Below are 16,655 nucleotides of genomic sequence, written 5' to 3'. Positions count from 1 at the left end.
AGATTACTGAGATTATTGAGTTTTCCCGAGTCATGAGACTAACTGAATTCTACTGAACATGGCTTATCTTGAAAATATGACACTGGCTCTAGGCATTCAATTAAATTATCAGGTACAAGTAACCCCAGGACTCGATAGCTTAAAACTAACATGACATTACACTTCCTGGACTCATGACCATAATCAACTATCCATAATACAATCATTGGGGAATTTTCTGAGTGTAACGCCCTAATTTTCTGAACTGAAATGCTACACGGTGCTCATGACCCCGAAGGACCACAAGCTAACCAATGTCTGATATCTGTACCTGTAAAATACATCATATCTCATAAAATATATGGAAACATGAACTGTAAGGCCATAAGGTTTAATACTAATACATATTTGAAAAATATGGTATAACAATACCAAAAACGAACATAAATATTGAAGTCTGAACATCTAATCTGACATCTAGTCCGAAAGCCTCTAACTGAACTGAATAAAGAGTTGATGGGACATTTCCCCAACTAACTCCAACTACTGAAATAAAGTGAAAATTGAAATAAAAATGAAATCATCATGTCCTCGAAGGATGAGGACTCACATCTAACTCACGTCTAACTCTGACTGCTGATCCTGGAATCTACTGCTGATTTGGAGCTCATGCCTCTGAACCTATGGTGTAACATAAGAGAAAGCACCATAGGGAAAATGTGTTAGTACGTCTGAATATACTGAGTATACGAGTGAGGTAGGCTAAATACAAAAGGTTATATGCATGGATAATACTGACTGATATGAATGTGAAAGTACATACATGCATACGTAACTGTAACTGAACTCGTGGAGATACGGACTACTGAGTCTGAATACTAACAACATGAGTGTACTGATAATGAGATTCTAAAAGATTGAGTTTACTGATATGGATATGTAAATCACTAATAAGTGATGGATCTGATACTGTATTACTGAATACTAAGAGATTGATATTGGATTACTGATAAATAAATGATCTTTTCTGATAGTTCGAATTATGAAGAACTGGTCTGATTGACTGTATTTGACAGTCCTGAAGCTGAGTACTGATAGCATGAGTTATGATAACTGTTGTGATTGGTAGAATTAGTGACTATATCTCACAGTCCGTAAATCTGAAGGAAACTATCTAAGTTCCATTCTATTTTTGAGTTGACTGTATTTGACAGCCCTGATATACTGAAATCTATAGAGCTATCTGAGTTTTTTTACTGACACTGGGTAGCTATAGCTGACAGTCCTGAAATCTATAACTGAAACTGTGGAAAGTAGTTATCTAACTGATATGCCCTAAATATGCTATAATAGCTAAGCTGGGGTCTAATCTCTGCCCCGACTGGAGGGGTGTCAATACCGTGCCACTGGTAAGGATAGCTGTGAGAACCCTATACTGGTAGGTACTCAATGAGAATGGTGGGAACCCTAAACTGATGGGTTAAGCCACCTCATCAACCCTAATCTGAAGGGTTAAGATGTCTGAACCTATGCTGGCTACGTAGTTCTGGAACACAAGGATGACTACTAAGAATCACACCCTGAACTGGTGGGTGAGTTCCCATCCTTGGGTTTACTCGGTGCTAACTTTTACTCCCATCTAAAGGACACTAAACTGAATAACTAAGCTGAACTAAATAACAAAATTGAACTGACTAGCTGAACTGATACTGATTAACTGAACTGATACTAGTAGTATTGTTTAGCATAGCTAAACTAAGTTTACTGTATTCCAATGACTGACGGAATGTACTAAGTTCTGAGGACTGGTTGAGAGTACTGAAGTTACTGAGATTAACTGTGAATAATGAGGTTGCTGAGGTTATTGAGCACTGAGATTACTGAGATTACTGGACTACTGAGATTACTGAGATTTCTGAGTTTTCCTGAGTCACTTGACTGACTGAATTCTATAGATCATGGCTTGACTGAGGGTAATGTGAAAAAATTACATGGCTCTAGGCACACAACTATATTTTTCGGGTACAAGTACCCCCAGGACTCGATGGAAGGAAACTAACACAACTTGAATTTCTTGAGTACACAACCATCAATAAAAATCCATAATACATGAGTGGGGGATTTCATGAAGGACATGGTCATCATAATATCTATCATGAATAGGAATGCTTATAATCAAGTAATAAATCTCATATTCTAATATCATGGGCATTTCGACAACATATACTATTCATAGCAATTGCATGGAAACCATTCAAGCGTAAGAAAACGGCAACATGCAATGTTTAGTTCATATTGTAATAATTTGGAGATATTATACTTCATGTATTTATTCAACATCTCAAACATGGTAGGGAAAGCATGGATATATTTTGTGTACATAATTTATATCTCCATTATCATACATTCTTTATACCACAACAATAACAACACATAATTTGCATAGAAATTCATATTGGAGTGTATGACTAAGATGAACTTGTTATTTAGATATCATGAAATCATGTAAATATGAAGTTCTAACATACTAGGCATTTTATCGAACACTTTGCATGCATTCTTTAAGGCATAGGTGGATTTCATACTTGCATTCTATCAATCCATCTAAAGATCATGTTTTTTCAACTAACAACATAACTTTCATGAGATATACAGCCACGATACTATTATATAGCAAAACAAACAAGCGTCAACATGGGTATGATCATATCACCACAATCCACCAAGCTTTTGTATTTTAAAGATTGATTCTTGAACTCCATAGACGAAAGGAATCCGTGGATGAAAACTATGCTTACCTTGGAAGGGAGGTTCTTGATAATTGACGGAGGAATTTCCTTGAAATTTGATCTTCAAGCTTGATTGTGCAACCCTAGTTATTTTTCTCCTATGGTGCTATTGGATGATGTGCTTTGAGATGTTAATAGGGTTGTAATGTGTTTAAAAGCTATATATTTTGTAGGGTTAAGTTTAGGGACGTGTAAGGAGTGTTAAAAGACTTAATTACCCTTAAAATAACTCAAAATAGAGTGTTTTTGGCATTGGAACTGACTTAGGTGGCGCCTAACCAATCGCCTAAGTTTGGTTGGGCGGCGCCTAACCAATCACCTATCCTTACCGTCTCTCACAAAAATGGGCATAACTTTTTGCTCGAGTATTGGATTAAGGCGAAATTGGTATTGCTGGAAAGCTAATTTGATTCTCTAAAATTTGATGGGTATAAATCAGCCAAAATACCACATTAATATTGAGTTATACTCATTCATATATGATCCTTGCAAAATCGAACACTAAAACTTGATGGATTCAAAAACTCTTAGCTTGTATTACCTTAAGTGACTCATATAAACATGCTTAATTCATCATAAGCTATCTTATCACTAGCATACTCATTGTAAGTCATGCACTAAAATGCTACTCACAGGATATGAGGTTTCATACGTCGGAAAAATGGTTCATCTCCTAGCTTAGAAACATACGAGGTATTAAAATATCTTACCCCTTGGGAACATTCGTCCTCGAATGGAAATTAACTGAAGTGGGAGAGATGATAAGATGAAGTACATACAAGACATACACTACTGAAACATGGGTTCATGATTGGCATGACTGAAAGCTGAGCATAACATACTGAACATGCATATCTGAAGCATGGGAAGCTGATCAATGAATATAAGACTAAGGATTCTAATAAAATAAGTTTTCTCAAAATGAGAATGCATATCTGATGTACAACTGAAAGGCTGAATCCATGCATATCTGATCCATGATTATATGACTGACATAATACATGAATACATAACTGAAAGTACTAATGAGCTGATCACACATATCTAATGCGTGAATTCATGACTAAACTTACTCATGAACATGCAATGGTAAAGGTATCAAGTTTGAACTAAAAACTGAGCATGGAACTGAATACTAAGTTTGGCACTAAAATATGAACATGAGAGTGAGTAAGTTTAAGGAAAATTGTTACCTTGAACTGATAATACCGATAAGTTTGAGATTAATTACTCCATATGCATGATCGGAAACATGAGAACATAACTAAGTATGGGACGTGGTAGATATACTGAATATCATGATCTGAACTAAATCTTGAAAACATAGCGTACAACTGAAGTTGGAGCTTGAGGGTTAACTTATGAGTACTCCTCCAAACTGGATTCATCAAAAAAAAAATGGAGCAGCATGTTTATGTCATGAAATTTTGGGGGTATGATGTATTTCCCCCTTGGGACACTATGTCCCTTAAAGAATACTAACTTGGATGATCTACTGAGGGAAATTGGGGCGATGCACAAGACACCTAGGAACTGAGTCATGACTGAATAACTAGGATCTGAAACTGAGACATGATACATGAACTGAGCTGAACACGAGTGCATAAATACACTAACTTATCTGATTAACTGAATAACTGATAGCTGAATATTGGATCTACAAAGCTAAACTGTACTTAGCCTGAATAGCTGGGCTAAGATTTTTGAGTTTTATGCATAGGAGATAAGGACTAACTGAGTAGAATGAGGTATCTGAGCATGGATTCATGAAGTTTGTATTATTTTCAAATGCAAGACCAAGCATACGACATGGCTCTAAGGTATTCTATAAACTGGGGTACTGAAACACTGATAACTGAGTACTGACAACCTGAATGCTATGGTCAAGTATGTCTAGAACTGAACTAAGTTTCAAATCTGGTTACTGAACTAAAGATGACATTATAACTAAGCCTATTGCTAGTACAGAAGTACTGAATTCAAGGACTGAACATTGATCACTGAATGCTGGATACTGAAACTATAATTGAGTTGGCAACTGAGTTTTTGATGGCTACATATTGGGGACTGATATAAGTCAAGGATCTAAATGTACACTTACACTTTGTACTTTCCCAACTTCTAAATACGACCCCTTGCTAGACGTTTACTTGCACATTTATCATGACATTCAAGCCTATCTTCAAAACTACACTCTCGTGCAAAGTAAGCATGCAATAATCTTCTCTTATCTAAAAAACTGCTCATCACTACAATGTTCCATAAAGAGAGCAAACTGGAGGAGTAAATCAGGAGGAACTGAAACATGAATAGATACAAACTAAACTTGACACATGATTGAAACTTGAGGAATAAAATATCAATAGTTTGGATTTACCAATAAGGTCTAAACTGAGGATATACATGACATAGTCTAAATGTATCTGATCTGTAGGGGCATAGCATGAGTCATGGAAGCTAAGTATACTGGAAAGCATGATATGCATACATGAGTCATGAGCTGCATGACCTGGGTCTAGAGTTTTCTATACTCGTGGGACATGATTCAAATACTGAGGGATCTGGAACTGAACCCCTTATACTGGGAACTAAAGGCACACATAATCCCATGGAAAGTGTGTGAAAGTAGATTGTTCTCATGGAACATGACTCGTACTATGAAGTAAAAGGGACTCCTTATGCAGGAAATTGAATTCATACATGATTATAGTTTGTGACCATAGAGTTGGTTTCGTAATAGCTGAAGTGAAAAACTCTGCACTGAGATAAGAATGGGTCTGGAATTGTCTTCCCTTACTGCTTTCTATACATACCGGCTCTGCTATTGAAATCTGAGGTCCTAGCTTAGGTACTTGATCTACCATCACATACCTACATTATGTTCAACACCTGTCTATCTTACTAAACACATCATCTGATTTTGTTTCCTCATATACTGATAATATCACATTCACACCTTCATGCTTAATTTTGAGTTAATAAACTTAAGTGTCTACCTCGTACTGTTCAAGCCTACTATTCTAATCCCCTTGAATACATAATCTGATCAAATATAATAATTCTATCCCAACTCTACTACTGCTAAACTTTTGGGTTCAAGAATGAGTTCTTATGATCATGAATAAAATCTGTACGACCTTGGAACAATAATGAAATGATGGGATACTATTTGAGTTTGTTGCTAATCTCATATCTGACCGTAGGGACTGTCTGAGGAAGCCCTGTCTTTAGGACTTTGAACTTCACTGTTTCTATTACCTTGAAAGTAAGGTAAAGTGAACATGAGGGGTGCATGATATGAATCTACATGGTTTCCTTAAAGAAACTTGCTATAGCATGATCTTGAGACATGAAAGAAGGGAAACTATTCCTAAAACATCTCATAGCCTCTTGCACATAAGTGTGGTGCTTAACACGCCGATGTACTAGACTCTACTTGATACAACTTTCAGAGTTCCTAGGACACTGTTGAACCTTAGGCTCTAATACCAAGTTTGTAATGCCCTGATTTTCTGAACCGAAATGCTACATGGTGCTCATGACCCCAAAGGACCACAAGCTAACCCATGACTGATATTTGTACCTGTAAACTGTATAATATCTCATAAAATATGCAGAAACATGAACTGTAAGGCCATAAGGTTCAATACTAATACATATTTGAAAAATATGGTATAACAATACCAAAAAAGAACATAAATACTGAAGTCTGAACATCTAATCTGACATCTAGTCCGAAAGCCTCTAACTGAACTGAATAAGGAGTTGATGGGACATATCCCCAACTAACTCCAACTACTGAAATAAAGTAAAAATTGAAATAGAAATGAAATCATCATGTCCTCGAAGGATGAGGACTCATGTCTAAATCAGACTGCTGATCTTGGAATCTACTGCTGATTTGGAGCTCATAGCTCTGAACCTATGGTGTAACATAAGAGAAAGCACCATAGCGCAAATGCGTCTGTACGTCTGAATGTACTGAGTATACGAGTGAGGTAGGCTAAATGCAAAGGGTTATATGCATGGACAATATTGACTAATATGAATATAAGAGTACATACATGCATACGTAACTGTAACTGTAACTGAACTTGTGGAGATACGAACTACTAAGTCTGAATACTGACAACATGAGTGTACTGATAATGAAATTCTGAAAGACTGACTTTACTGATATTGATATGTAAATCACTAATAAGTGATGGATATGATACTGTATTACTGAATACTAAGAGACTGATATTGCATTACTGATAAATGAATGATTGTTTCTGACAGTTCAAATTATGAAGAAATGGTATGATTGACTGTATCTGATAGTCCTGAAGCTGAGTACTGATAGCATTAGTTCTGATAACTATTGTGATTGACAGCATAAGTGACTATATCTCATAGTCTATAAATATGAAAAAAACTATCTGAATTCTATTCTATTTCAGAGTCGACTGTATCTGACAGCCCTGATATACTAAAATTTGAAGAGCTATCTGAGTTCTTTACTGACGCTCGGTAGCTATAGCTGACAATCCGAAAATCTGTAACTGAAAGTGTGGGAAGTAGTTATCCAATTGACATGCCCCAAATATGCTATAATAGCTAAGCTGGGGTCCAATCTCTCCCCAGACTAGAAGGGTGTCAATATCGCATCACCGGTAAGGATAGCTGTGAGAACCCTACACTGGCAGGTACTCAATGAGAATGGTGGGAACCCTAAACTGAAAGGTTAAGACACCTCATCAACCCTAATCTGATGTAGTTCTGGAACATAAGGATGACTACTAAGAATCACACCCTGAACTGGCGGGTGAGTTTCCATCCTTGGGTTTACTCGGTGCTAACTTCTACTCCCATCTGAAGGACACTAAACTGAATAACTAAGCTGCACTGAATAACTGAACTTAACTGACTAGCTGAACTGATACTGATTAACTGGACTAATACTAGTTGTATTGTTTAGCAGAGCTAAACTAAGTTTACTGGATTCCAATGACTGACAAAATGTACAGAGTTCTGAGGACTGGTTGAGAGTATTGAAGTTACTAAGATTGAATGTGAATACTAAGGTTGCTGAGGTTACTGAGCACTGAGGTTACTGAGATTACTAGACTACTAAGATTTCTGAGTTTTCTTGAGTCACATGACTGACTGAATTCTATAGATCATGCCTTGAATGAGAGTATCATGAAAACATGACATGTCTCTAGGTACACAACTATATTTTTTGGGTACAAGTACCCCCAGGACTCGATGGAAGGAAACTGACACAACTTGAATTTCTTGAGTACACGACCATCAATAAAAATCCATAATACATGAGTGGAGGATTTCATGAAGGACATGGTCATCATAATATCTATCATGAATAGGAATGCTTATAATCAAGTCATAAATCTCATATTCTAATACCATGGGCATTCAGACAACATATACTATTCATAGCAATTGCATGGAAACCATTCAAGCGTAAGGGAACGACAACATGTAACGTTTAGTTCATATTGTAATGATTTAGGGATATTATACTTCATGTATTTATTCAACATCTCAAACATGGTAGGGAAAGCATGGATATATTTTGTGTACATAATTTATAACTCCATTATCATACATGCGTTATACCACAACAATAACAACACATAATTTGCATGGAAATTTATATTGGAGTGTATGACTAAGATGAACTTGTTATTTAGATATCATGAAATCATGTAAATATGAAGTTCTAGCATACTAGGCATTTTATCGAATACCTTGCATGCATTCTTTAAGGCATAGGTGGATTTCATACTTGCATTCTATTAATCCATCTAAAGATCATATTTTTTCAAATAACAACAAAACTTTGAGATATACAGTCACGATACTATTATATAGCAAAACAAACAAGCATCAAATGGGTATGATCATATCACCACAATCAACCAAGCTTTTGTATTTTAAAGATTGATTCTTGAACTCCATGGATGAAAGGAATCCATGGATGAACACTACGCATACCTTTGAAGGGACGTTCTTGATGATTGATGGAGGAATTTCCTTAAAATTTGATCTTCAAGCTTGATTGTGCAATCCTAGTTGTTTTTCTCCTATGGTGCTCTTAGATGATGAGCTTTGAGATGTTAATAGGGTTGTAATGTGTTTAGAAGCTATATATTTCATAGGGTTAAGTTTAGGTACGTGTAAGGAGTTTAAAAAGACTTAATTACCCTCAAAATAACTCAAAACAGAGTGTTTTTGGCATTGGATCTGACTTAGGCAGCGCCTAACCAATCGCCTAAGTTTGGTTGGGCGGCGCCTAACCAATCACCTATCCTTATTGTCTCTCACGAAAATGAGCATAACTTTTCGCTCGGGTATTGGAGTAAGGCAAAATTGGTATCGTTGGAAATCTAATTCGATTCTATAAAATTTGATGGGTCTAATTCATCCAAAATACCATATTAACATTGAGTTATACTCGTTCAAAGATGACCCTTACAAAATTGAACACTAAAACTTGATGGATTCAAAAACTCTTAGCTTGTATTACCTTAAGCGACTCATATGAACATGATTAATGCATCATAAGCTATATTATCACTAGGATACTCATTGTAATTCATGCAATAAAATGATACTCACAAGATAGGAGGTTTCATACGTAGGAAAAATTGTTCATCTCCTAGCTTAAAAACATACAGGGTATTACAATGAGGCACTTCATTATCATGGTTTTGTACATGAATAGGAAACTATATAAATATATTATAATTTTATAGGCTAATCTCATAAACAATCCATCAAACAATTTCAATGCATAATTATAACATGGAAGTCATTTTGAACATAAGGGTAAAGCATGGGTTCATCACTTTGGTCATAATTGAGTCCTAAAGCATGATTCTTGTTCTTTGGGCATTTTATCCAACACATTGCATGCATAACCTTAGGCTTAGGGATATTACTAGTTCATAAATCAGGGTTACTTTAATCAACTCCATTTAAAAGTTTCCAACCCACATACTAGCATAATTTCATGAAAAGTACATAAAGACTCCAACTTGGGATTCATACAACCACATCAACATAATTAAAATCAAACCACCACATGGAAATCATAATTAATGAGTTTATAAATGAGATTCTTGAATTTCATGGGTGAAATGAATCCATGAATCAACTCTTCACATACCTCAAAAGCTTGAATCTTGAAGGAGGTTAACTTTTCTTGAAGATTCTTGAATGGTGACATTTTGATTCTTGAGTTTTCTTGGAGAAAGGTTTGAATCTTGTTCTTGGGTTTAAATCTTCAAAGAAATCCTAATTTTAATGTTATGGATGAATGAGGAGTTATGTGCTTTGATTTGATGTAATTAGGGGTTAAAAAGGGTGAAAAAAACCCCAAAAATATTTTAAAACATTGTTCCAGCGCTGTTTCGGACAAAATTGACGGTCTGGGTAAGGACCGTCACTCTGGTGACTGACCGTCACTCCAACCATTAGTTTTGTGCCAAAAAATAGCCTTAATTCCTCAATTACGATGGCCAAAGTGAAGGTCCATCGCTGACTTGACGGTCCGTCAGCTTGCCTGTCGCTTCTAGGCAGCTCGGATAGCTCTTAGTAAAACGTCCATAACTTTTTACTCCAATACTGGCTTTTGGCAAAATTGGTATCATTGGAAAGATAATTCAATTAACTATCTATTGGTGGATCATGAGCTCAAAAATTTATAGTATAACAAAAGATATGATTTTTTGAAGTTGATTATGACAATATTCTTCTCAAGAATTCAATCGGTAAGGGATATTTTGATTCGTCTAATAGATAGGACTTATTTGAGGCCTTAATATATATCTAACTTGATCATAAAACTAAAATTTCACTATAATTTATTTCTCATGAGCTTGAATGATGGTTCTACTATCGGTTGGGATTCTCAGGATATTATAATATCTCCCCCTTGGGAACATTCGTCCTTGAAAGGGACTGACTAAGCTGAGATTTCTAATAGACTGAACTTACTTAAAGGACGTGAACATCTGAAACATGTCTATATGAAGGACATTACTAATATTCATACTGATCATGTATATCTAATTCATGATTTTATGACTGAGCTGATACGTGAATGCATGACTGAGAGTACTGATAAGCTGATCACGTATATTTGATGCATGAATACATGATTGAACTAACTCATGAAAATGCGACTAAATATGTAAGGGTAAAGATACCAAGTTTGAAATGAAAACTGAGCATAGTTTGTAACTGAAATTTGAACCATAAGCTGAATGAACTTAAGAAAAGCTATTACCTTGGGCTGGGTCTGAATTAGCAGAGAAGAGGTGAGGATATTTGGTCTGCATATCTACTTTGACTTCCCAAGTAGCTCCCTCAACGGACTAATTCTACCAAAGAACTTCAACTAGAGATACTTCTTTGTTCCTCAGTCTGTGAATCTGATAGTTAAGAATTTTAACTGGAATTTTCTCATATGAAAGACTGTTCTGAATATCTACGCCCTCAACTGGGACTACAACTATTGGATCACCTATGCGCTTCTTTAGAAAGGGGACATGAAAGACTGGATGAACTGAAGCTAGATCTGAAGGCAATTTGAGCTCATAAGTTACTTTGCCTAAGTGACTGAAAATTTTGAAGGGATCGATATATCAGGGACTGAGTTTTCCCTTCTTGCCGAATCACTTCTCTCCCTTTATGGGAGAGATATTCAAAATACTAAATTTTATTTGATCTCAACTAGACATCCTTGACTGAACACGCATGAACAAGAACATAAAAACATGACTAAGTCTGTAATGTTGACATGGACTAACTATCGTGAACTGAACTGAGCCATTGAGTACATGGCTTAGGACTGAGATTAGAGATATAGGGTCAACCTATGGGTACCCATTACTCCAAAATAGGTTCATTACATGAATAGAGAGTGGCATGTTTATGTCATAAAAGTTTGGGGGATTATAGTGTATCTCCCCTTTGGGAAACTATGTCCCTTGAAGAATGTTGGGTTGATTTTCCCTTCTTTTTCTTTTGAGTTATAAGGAAACTGAGGTGATGCACAAGGCAACTATGAACTGAATTGTGACTGAATATCTAGATTTTGAAACTAAGGCATGATTCATGAACTAAGCTGGACACTCAACTACCTGATTGATCCATCATTGAATAGTTACATTCATAAGACTTTGGATAGTGAGATTAGATGGAAAAATAGGAATCCACACCATATGAACTTGTTCTTCTGAATGCTAAACTAAATTGATGGCTTTACAGACTAACTCATATCGAAAAATTATACTCGACTGAAGTATTTCTATGACACTCTTTCTATAGTGTTCTAGTGACTATAGGGAGAAAGGAAATCTTGGCCTGGTCTGAGCAGGACATCTGAATAGGGGATCAGCACATGGATGGGATTCTTATACTAGGAGGCAATGCCTATGAAACATTATCTAAAATAGAGTGACTAAGCCTATGTACTGCATCTAAAATTTTCATGCTTAGACATATCCCTCGAATACTCCTTCCACTATACTCTCTTTAGTAGTACAACATATCACTTGAGACTACTAAAAATATTCACATAGGTGCTGAGCACGAATGCATAAACATACTAACTTATCTGACTAACTACACGACTGATAGCTGAATACTGGGTAGGTAAGACTGAATTGTACTTAGTCTAAATAACTGGACTGAACCTATAGAGCATTATACATAGAAGGTAATGATTGACTGGGTAACATGAGATAACTGAGCATGAATAAGTGAAAACTGTATTATCTTAAGGATGCAAGACCAAGTGTATAACATAATTTGGAAATATTCTGTAAACTGAGGTACTGAAATACCAATAATTGAATAGCTAATAACTGTATATTATGGTCAAGCCAACTTGGATCTGGACTGAGTTTCTGATCTGATTACTAAACTGGAGATGATACTGTAACTAAGACTACAACTGGACTCATACTGGAACTAAATGTTGGGTTTTTATAGTCGAATACCGATAACTGAGGTTTAGACTGATACTAAATTCTGATGGCTAAGTAACTGATAGCTGAAAGCCATGGTTCTGTCGGACTATTTAAATCCTTTACTGAATATTAATTACTGAATTAGCACTGTAACTGAAGCCTAAGGGATAGAGAATCAACACCATAGATTTCACTGAAGGATCTAAACTGAGGGTATACGTGACATAATCTGAGTTTGGCTGATCATTCAAAGTGAAGCAGGAGTCATATGGGCTGAGCATACTATAAAGCATGACATAAGTGCATGAGTCATGAGCAGTATTACTTGAATCTGAAGTATCTGTACTCATGGGACATGATTCGTAACACGGAGTGAACTGGAACTCCTTATACTAGGAACTGTGAGCGTACATGATTCTCACTAACGTGTACGAATATGAGTGATGATCATAGAGATGACATGTAGGACATGAATAGATATCATGATAACTAATAGGTTTTGAGGGTTTGTAACATTTTTATTAGATGGTCTATATGATCACGCTCACTATGGGAGTAGACAAGAATGTCATCCATGAAGATTATGACAAATATATCCAAGTACTAATTGAATACATAGTTCATCGAGTCCATGAAAGATGTTGGGGCATTCGTAAGACCAAAGGACATGAATAAGAATTCGAAATGATCATATCGAGTTTTGAATGCTATTTTTGGAATATCACATTTGCTGAGTTCTGATAATGTCATTTTGTATGGCAAAATAGATATGGGCTAACTATCTGAAAGAAGGTCCAAGCCAAAGTCTATTTCCTTCTCAGGAGAAACTTTAAGAAGATCTTCGAGAAAGGCATCTGAATATTCACTCTCAATTGGAACTGGCTCAAGACTGGGAGTTTCGAAACTAGAGTCCTTAACTCAAACAAGATGATAGACACATCCCTTAGATATCATTTTCCTAGCCTGTAGGCAGGAAACAAGCTGGCCTCTGAATGCTGAAATACTACCCTTCCACTCAAGGATAGGTTCATTCAAAACTGAAACTGGACAACTCTATTTCTGCAGTCGACTGTGGCATGGCAGGAATAAATCCACTCTATGCTGAGAATGACATCAAAATTAGTCATCTCTAATTTGACTAAGTCTGCTGAAGTGACCTTCTAAGATACCATCACCGGACAGTTCCTTTATACCCGTCGGGCCATGATGGATTTACCCACTGGGGTAGAGACTGAGAAGGGCTCTGCTAAAATTTAGGGACTGACTCCGAAATCAACTGCTATATAAAGAGTAACAAAAGACAATAAAAAACTCCTGGATCTAGCAAACCATAAACATGCAAATAAAAGATCTTTAACGTACTAGTGACCACATCAGCAAAATTTTCCTAATCTTGTCGAGACTGAAGAGCATAGAGTCAGTTTGGGCGCTTCCCACTGGTTGTGCTGGAATGGCACCCTACTGATTCAGGAGACCGGACTGAATTTAGGAATGGTTTTGCTGACCCTGAAATCCTGAATGGGGACAATTTCTAACTCTGTGGCCGAGCTTGCCACATCTAAAACATAACTCACTGCCAACTCTGCAAATACCCTTGTGGTTCTTACCATAAGTCTGGCAAAGAGGATTAGTTCGGGCAAATGATATACTACCCTGAGACTTAGAGCCTGGAACCCTATCACTGTTACCATTTCTTAACTTAGCTGTTGGGACACTGACTTGGGGTGGATTTGGAACTGAGGACTTTGGGCAGAATTGAGAACGATTCCCACACTCTGACTTAGGCTGATAGAATTTGAAGCTAACTGTTCTAGCTATATTATTTTCTCTCTTTCTTTCTTTCTCCCTATATTTTCCCACCTCACTCTGCCGAGAATAAATCATATGCCTATATGGGACAACAGTCTGCTGATTGCTCTAAGCTTCTATTGAGTAAGATAAAGTAAGGGAGTCGGTTCTGAATTCTCCATAAATGACATGCTCGTCTAGGGAATCTTCCTGGATGAGATGTGGTGCTGACTGATTCCCGATTCTCCTTTCATTAGCTTTTTTAGGAGGTATGATCTATAAATGAAAGGGAGAAAAGGATTAGACCAAGAGTTATATTTGAGCTAATACTCATTGGCATGACATGAATACTGAAAGAAGGAAAACTGTTCCTAAAATATGTTATAGCCTCCTGCACATAAATATGGCGCGTAACACACCCATGTACAAGACTCTACTAGATGCGGCTTTTTAGACTTCCTAGGACATTGTTGAACCTTATGCTTTGATACCAAGTTTATAACGCCCCAAATCTGGTACTCGAAATGCCACACGATGCTCAAGACCCCGAAGGACCACAAGCTAACCCATGACTGATATCTATAACTGAGCATTGCATAATATACAGTATAATGCGGAATAAAAGGTTGAAAGGCCATAAGGTTCAAAAATCTGATAAAAAATAACATCTAGAGATATGGTATATCAATACCAAAACAACTGAAATAACTGTTTGAACATGCTAGTCTGAAAGCCTCTAAACTGTCTGAATAAGAAGTTGATGGGATATGTCCCCAACTAACTCCAACTGCTGAAATAAACTAAGTACTAAAAGGATAAAATAGTCAAATAATAACATCCTCAAATGATGAGAACTCACTGCTAGTCTATCTACTGAACGACTGATATACTAAGGATGCTCTGGAGTTCATGCTTTTAAACCTATGGTATAAAACACCATAGCGCAAATGTGTTAGTACGATTGAATGTACTGATATACAAGTGAGGTAGGATGAATGTAAGGAGTTTATATGCATGAACAATACAAACTGATTGAATAACATGAATGTTAGATTACATGCATGAATACGTGAACTGTGACTGAGATCATTCCATCACTGAATCTGAATACTGATAACATAAGCTTTGTATATCTGATATACTATTATCTGAATGACTGTGTCTGACAGTCCTATTTCTAATGGAACTAGCTAAGTTTCGTACTGAACTAGGTGACTGTATCTGACAGCTCTGAATTCTGTAGAACTATCTGAGTTCTATTACTGAGACTGAGACTGTAACTATGGGAAGTAGTCATCTAACCAACATGCCCCAAATAAAGCATTATAGCTGAGTTGGGATCCAATCTGTAATCCTAATTAGAAAGGTGTCAATACCGCACCACTGGTTAGGACAAGCTGTGAGTGATCCCTCATCTAACAGGTACTCTAAGGAGAATAATGGGACCCTCATCTAACAGGTTAATCCACCTCATCAACCCTCATCTAACAGGTTAGATGTCTTAACCTAAGCTGGCTACGTAGTTCTGGAGTGCAAGGATTGCTTCTAAGAATCATACCCTCTACTCGCAGGTCAGTTCCCATCCTTAGGCTCACTCGGTGCTGAATTCTACTTCCATCTGATTAGACACTAAATTAATTATAATGAACTGATTGGAATGAGTTTTGTTGACTGATGAAATATTACTGAGATCTTATAACTGACTGAGATTACTGAGATTACTGAGTTTTCCTAAGTCATGAGACTGACTGAATTCTACTGAACATGGCTTATCTTGAAAATATGACATTGGCTTTAAGCACATAACTAAATTGTTGGGTACAAGTACCCCCAGGACTCTATAGCATAAAACTGACATGACATGACACTTCCTGGACTCACGACCATAATCAACTATCCATAATACAATTATTTGGGAATTTCATGAGGCACTTGATTATCATGGTTTGGTACATGAATAGGAATGCATATAAACATGTCATAATTTCATAGGCTAATCTCATAAATAGTCCATCAAACAATTTCAATGCATAACAATAACATGGAAGTCATTTTGAACATAAGGGTAAAGCATAGGTTCATCAATTTGGTCATAATTGAGTCCTAAAGCATGATT

Source organism: Capsicum annuum, chromosome 2 (assembly GCF_002878395.1).
Source record: "Capsicum annuum cultivar UCD-10X-F1 chromosome 2, UCD10Xv1.1, whole genome shotgun sequence".
Lineage (NCBI taxonomy): Eukaryota > Viridiplantae > Streptophyta > Magnoliopsida > Solanales > Solanaceae > Capsicum > Capsicum annuum.
Note: the sequence above shows the minus strand (reverse complement) of the source record.